Raw genomic sequence first — 6,000 nt, forward strand, 5'->3', positions numbered from 1 at the left:
ACCCTAAGGTCCGGAACCACATTGCAGGAGAGTAATCAGGAGGAGCCAAGCCCACCAAAACATGCCTCAGCTGAAGAGGTAGTAGAAATAGAAAATGTTGAAGAGGAAGAGGATATACAGGACATAGCTGAAGAAGAAGAAGCTCAACCACAGGAGGAAGCACCAAAAGGCGCAGACACTGCAGAAAACACCACTCCCATTCCATTTCCACAACTTGCAAGGAAGCCCAGGAAGCAGTTGGAACCTGACCCCAAAATGGTAGAAATCTTCAAAAAGGTTGAGGTAACTGTTCCCCTTTTTGATGTCATTCAACAGGTACCTGATGAGCGGATAATTTATACGCTTTTTGGCATTGTTTTTAGGTAGTTTTTAGTAAGTTCAAGCTACTTTTAGGGATGTTTTCATTAGTTTTTATGTTAAATTCACATTTCTGGAATTTGCTATGAGTTTGTGTGTTTTTTTGTGATTTCAGGTAATTTCTGGCTGAAATTGAGGGACTTGAGCAAAACTCTGAAAAAAGGCTGACAAAAAGGACTGCTGATGCTGTTGGAATCTGACCTCCCTGCACTCAAAATGGATTTTCTGGAGCTACAGAACTCCAAATGGCGCGCTCTCAACGGCGTTGGAAAGTAGACATCCAGGGCTTTCCAGCAATATATAATAGTTCATACTTTATTCGGAAATTGACGACGTAACTTGGCGTTGAACGCCAAGTACATGCTGCTGTCTGGAGTTAAACGCCAGAAAAACGTCATGATCCAGAGTTGAACGCCCAAAACATGTCATAACTCGGAGTTCAACTCCAAGAGAAGCCTCATCTCGTGGATTGATCAAGCTCAGCCCAAGCATACACCAAGTGGGCCCCGGAAGTGGATTTATGCATCAATTACTTACTCATGTAAACCCTAGGAGCTAGTTTATTATAAATAGAACATTTAACTATTGTATTAGACATCTTTTGACAGTTTAATCTCTTGACTGTTTAGCCTTTGATTATTCGGTCTCTTGATCACTCAGGGGGCTGGCCATTCGGCCATGCCTGAACCTTTTACTTATGTATTTTCAACAGTGGAGTTTCTGCACACCATAGATTAAGGGTGTAGAGCTCTGCTGTACCTCAAGTTTCAATACAATTACTATTACTTTTCATTCAATTCTCTCTTATTCTTATTCCAAGATATACGTTGCACAACACTTTGATGAATGTGATGATCCGTGACACTCATCATCATTCTCACCTATGAACGCGCGTGATTGACAACCACTTCCGTTCTACCTTAGGCCGGGCGCATATCTCTTAGATTCCCCAACAGAATCTTCGTGGTATAAGCTAGATAGATGGCGGCATTCATGAGGATCCGGAAAGTCTAACCTTGTCTGTGGTATTCTGAGTAGGATCCTGGGAATCCGGAAAGTCTAACCTTGTCTGTGGTATTCCGAGTAGGATTCCGGTATTGAATGACTGTGACAAGCTTCAAACTCCTGAAGGCTGGGCGTTAGTGACAAATGCAAAAGAATCAATGGATTCTATTCCAACCTGATTGAGAACCGAAAGATGATTAGCCGTGCTGTGACAGAGCATTTGGACCATTTTCACTGAGAGGATGGGATGTAGCTATCAACCAAGGGTGATGCCTCCAGACGATTAGCCGTGCAGTGACAGCGCATAGGACCATTTTTCCGAGAGGATTAAAAGTAGCCATTGATGATAGTGATGCCCTACATACAGCTTGCCATGGAAAGGAGTAAGAAGGATTGGAAGAGAGAGTAGTGAAGTAGAGTTTCAAGAGGAGCACAGCATCTCCATACGCTCATCTGAAATTCCCACTCTTGATTTACATAAGTATTTCTATCCCTTTTATTTTCTTTTTATTATTGATTTTCGAAAACCATAAACCAATTTAATCTGCCTAACTGAGATTTACAAGGTGATCATAGCTTGCTTCATACCAACAATCTCTGTGGGATCGACCCTTACTCACGTAAGGTTTATTACTTGGACGACCCAGTACACTTGCTGGTTAGTTGAACGGAGTTGTGAATTAAACCGGTGCCATAATAATGATTTCATACAAGTACAAAAGAATATGGATCACAATTTCATCCACCAGTACCTAAATATGCAAAGTTTCTAAAAGATTTGTGCATACATAAAGACAAAATTAATGAATTAGAAACTATTCCCTTAGGAAGCTCTATATCTGCTTTAATGGGAAATTTACCTGAAAAATGTAGTGACCCAGGTCCTTGTATAGTTAGTTGTACTATTGGTGGTGTAGTAATTTATGATTGCATGTATGATTTAGGAGCATGTGTTAGTATAATGCCTTTATCTGTATATGATGTTTTGAGGCTCCCTCCCTTAAAAAGCTCGGCAGCTCGTTTTGTGTTAGCAGATAAAAGCATTATTACAGTAGCTGGAGTTGCTGAAGATGTTTTAGTGAACATTAAAGGGCTCACATTTCCCACTGATTTCTATATCTTGGAGATGCCCCATAATGACTCAGATAAGCCATCATCAATCCTACTTGGGAGACCATTCCTGAAGACATCAAAATTCAAATTAGATGCTTTTTCAGGAACATACTCCTTTGAGATAGATGGCCAAATGGTAATCTTCAATCTGAATGGAGTCATAAACAACCCTCCAGAAGATCATTCTATCTTCTAGTGTGACATCATAGATGAAACCGTAGCTGAAGTTCACCAGGAAGAGTTCGAGGATAAGTACATAGGACAAGGTCTAAGTGTGGGGAAGTCAGAGCCAGACCATAACCAGAAGTTGGAATTGAAACCTCTCCCTCCACACCTCAAATATGCTTACCTTGAGGACCAGTAGAAGTTTCCAGTTATTATTGCACAGGACCTCACTCCTGAACAGGAAGAGCAGTTACTTAGTGTGCTGAGGAAGCACAAGAAAGCAATTGGGTGGAGTTTGGCAGACATAGTAGGCATCAACCCTCAAGTATGTGAGCATAGAATATTTTTAGAAGAGGGAGCAAGACCTGTCCGCCAACCCCAAAGAAGACTGAATCCCACTATTTTGGAAGTTGTCAAAAAAGAAGTGACCAGACTATTGGAAGCAGGTATCATCTATCCCATTTCAGATAGTGAATGGGTTAGCCCAGTACAAGTGGTGCCCAAGAAGTCTGGAGTAACTACAATGAAGAATGAGCATGGAGAGCTCATAGCAACCAGAGTACAGAACGCTTGGAGAGTCTGCATTGATTACAGGCGTCTCAACCAAGTTACTCGTAAGGATCACTACACACTTCCATTCATTGATCAAATGCTGGATCGCCTGTCAGGTAAATCACATTATTGCTTTTTAGATGGTTACACAGGTTATTTCCAGATCCATATAGCTCCTGAGGATCAGAAAAAGACTACCTTTACATGTCCTTTTGGGACTTATGCTTACAAGAGAATGCCCTTTGGCTTGTGCAATGCACCAGCTACTTTCCAGAGGTGCATGATAAGTCTTTTCTCTGATCTTATTGAGGACTATATAGAGGTTTTTATGGATGATTTTAGCGTTTATGGTGATTCTTTTAGCCTTTGCTTAGATGGACTATCTAGAGTATTAGATAGATGTGTCAATACAAACCTTGTATTAAATTTTGAAAAATGTCACTTTATGGTAAAACAAGGGATTATACTAGGACATGTTGTATCTAATACTGGCATTTCTGTAGACCCAGCAAAGGTGAATGTTATTTCTAGTTTACCTTACCCCTCCTCTGTGAGGGAAGTCCGTTCGTTCCTTGGTCATGCAGGTTTTTACAGGAGATTTATTAAGGACTTTAGTAAGGTAGCACTTCCCTTATCAAGATTACTGCAGAAGGATATTGAGTTCGAGTTCAGTGAGGATTGCAAACAAGCGTTTGATAAGCTGAAGACCGACCTGACTCAAGCTCCAATTGTGAGAGGACTAGAGTGGAGCCAGCCATTTGAAATCATGTGCGATGCTTCCAACCATGCAGTAGGAGTAGCGCTGGCTTGGCGTGAAGGTAAGGATCCTTTTGTTATTGCTTATGCGTCTAAGACTTTAGACACTGCCCATTCCAATTATACTACCACTGAGAAAGAGCTTCTTGCTATTGTTTTTGCTCTGGATAAATTCTGAGCTTATTTACTTGGTACTAGAGTAGTAGTGTATTCGGACCATGCAGCTTTACAGTATCTATTAGCTAAAAAGGAGTCCAAACCAAGGCTCATATGTTGCTAAAAAGGAGCTTATTTTTCTACCACTTTTTGCATTGGGATACAGAGAAGAACTATTACCTCATCAAGACTTCGTCATTCTAGTTCGTTTTCTTTACTTGGCTTTACTCTTTCATGTCCTTTGCTTTGCTTAATTTTACCATTGGAATATTTTTAGGATTATTTAATACAAGGATTATTTTTATTTTTAATTGATTATTTTGATTTTTATTTACAATGTCTTTCTTCAATTTCCTTTCATATGTTATGAATTTTACATTCACAATGAGCGAGTAGTTCCCTAACTTGATGGGGAGTTGATTGAAAGGAACCCTTGAGTTGGAAGGCTTGAAAGAAAGATTATAATTGGGTTATTGTTGGCTTACCCTCTAGTCACTAACACCAATCCCTTTTAATTAAGTGGGTTGCAACTTATGAACGGGCATAGCATCCCAACTTGTTTGACTTTTCCTTACCTAGTAAGAGATAACTAAACAGGATAACTTTTAATTATCAATTAATCTAGAGAGTAATCTAAGAACAGCGGGACTTCCAACTAATCAACTCCCAATCAAGGCTTTTATTTACATTATTCAAATTCTCCAATTTTATTTCCTGTTTACTCAACTCAAACCTTTTTGAAAACATTTGATTAATAAAATAGCACACTTTTCTGCAACTCGTTGGGAGACGACATGGGATTCATACTCCCAGTATTTTAATTTCAAATTTCTGTGACACCTTTCTAAATTGATAAGTGGATTTCTGGTGAGTTAAGAACTATACTTGCAACGTATATATTTTAATAATTTTTAATTCGCCAATTTCCGCCGCATCAGTGATAGATGGTGATTGGTAGTGTTGGATGATGGTTGGAGGAGGGAAAGAAATGAAGAGAAGAGAAGAGAAGGAAAGAAATGGAAAGAAGAGAAGAAAAGAAGTGAGTGAAACAGGACAGGGGATCAGGCGTACGCATCAGGTCACACGTACGCGTGCATGGCAGACATAGGGTGCGACGCGTGTGCATCGTCGACGTGCACGCGTGATGGGAGAGAGAAGTAGATGACGGGTACGCGTACGCGTGGGTCAAAATTATGCTAGACGCCCAATTTCAGCATGCTACACTTACAACTCTCTGGTTTTCGTACTGCACCTGGAAATTTTGGGTGTCATGCGTACGCGTGGACGAGGCGTACGCGTGAGGGGTTGGAAACTTGGGGTCACGCGTACGCGTGGGTGACGCATACGCGTGGCTGGGTGCTTTGTTTTTCAAAATTTTCTAAGTTTTAGCACCAAACCAAGCATTCCAAACCTCCAAACAGCTACCAAAACACCATCAAACCTTATTTAACATACTAGACTCCCAAATAAACTCCACAAGCTAAACTAAACATGAAATTAAACTATTTTTCCAATATGTACAAAAGAGAAAAATAAAAATAATTTACCATGGTGGGGTGTCTCCCACCTAACACTTTTATTTAAAGTCCTTAAGTTGGACAATTGATGGGGTCCTTGCTCTGGTGGCTTATGCTTGAACTCTTCCTTGAACCCCACCAATGTTTGCATATCCAATGTCCATCGGGATCCCAAATTAGGCGCATAAAGTCTTCAAGCGAATTGAAACAAGTGACAAGGCCCCAAAGTTGTTGATTGTCGAAGTGGATTCTGGGGTCCCAAACCTTGTTTTTGCACCCGTCTTATTGTTGACTACCATAGTTAAATCTGAGTGACAAGACTTGTGGATTCTCATTTAGGCACCCAAACACCTTCCTAGATCCTATCAATTGAGTAACA

This window comes from Arachis stenosperma, chromosome 6 (genome assembly GCF_014773155.1).
Source record: "Arachis stenosperma cultivar V10309 chromosome 6, arast.V10309.gnm1.PFL2, whole genome shotgun sequence".
Taxonomy (NCBI): domain Eukaryota; kingdom Viridiplantae; phylum Streptophyta; class Magnoliopsida; order Fabales; family Fabaceae; genus Arachis; species Arachis stenosperma.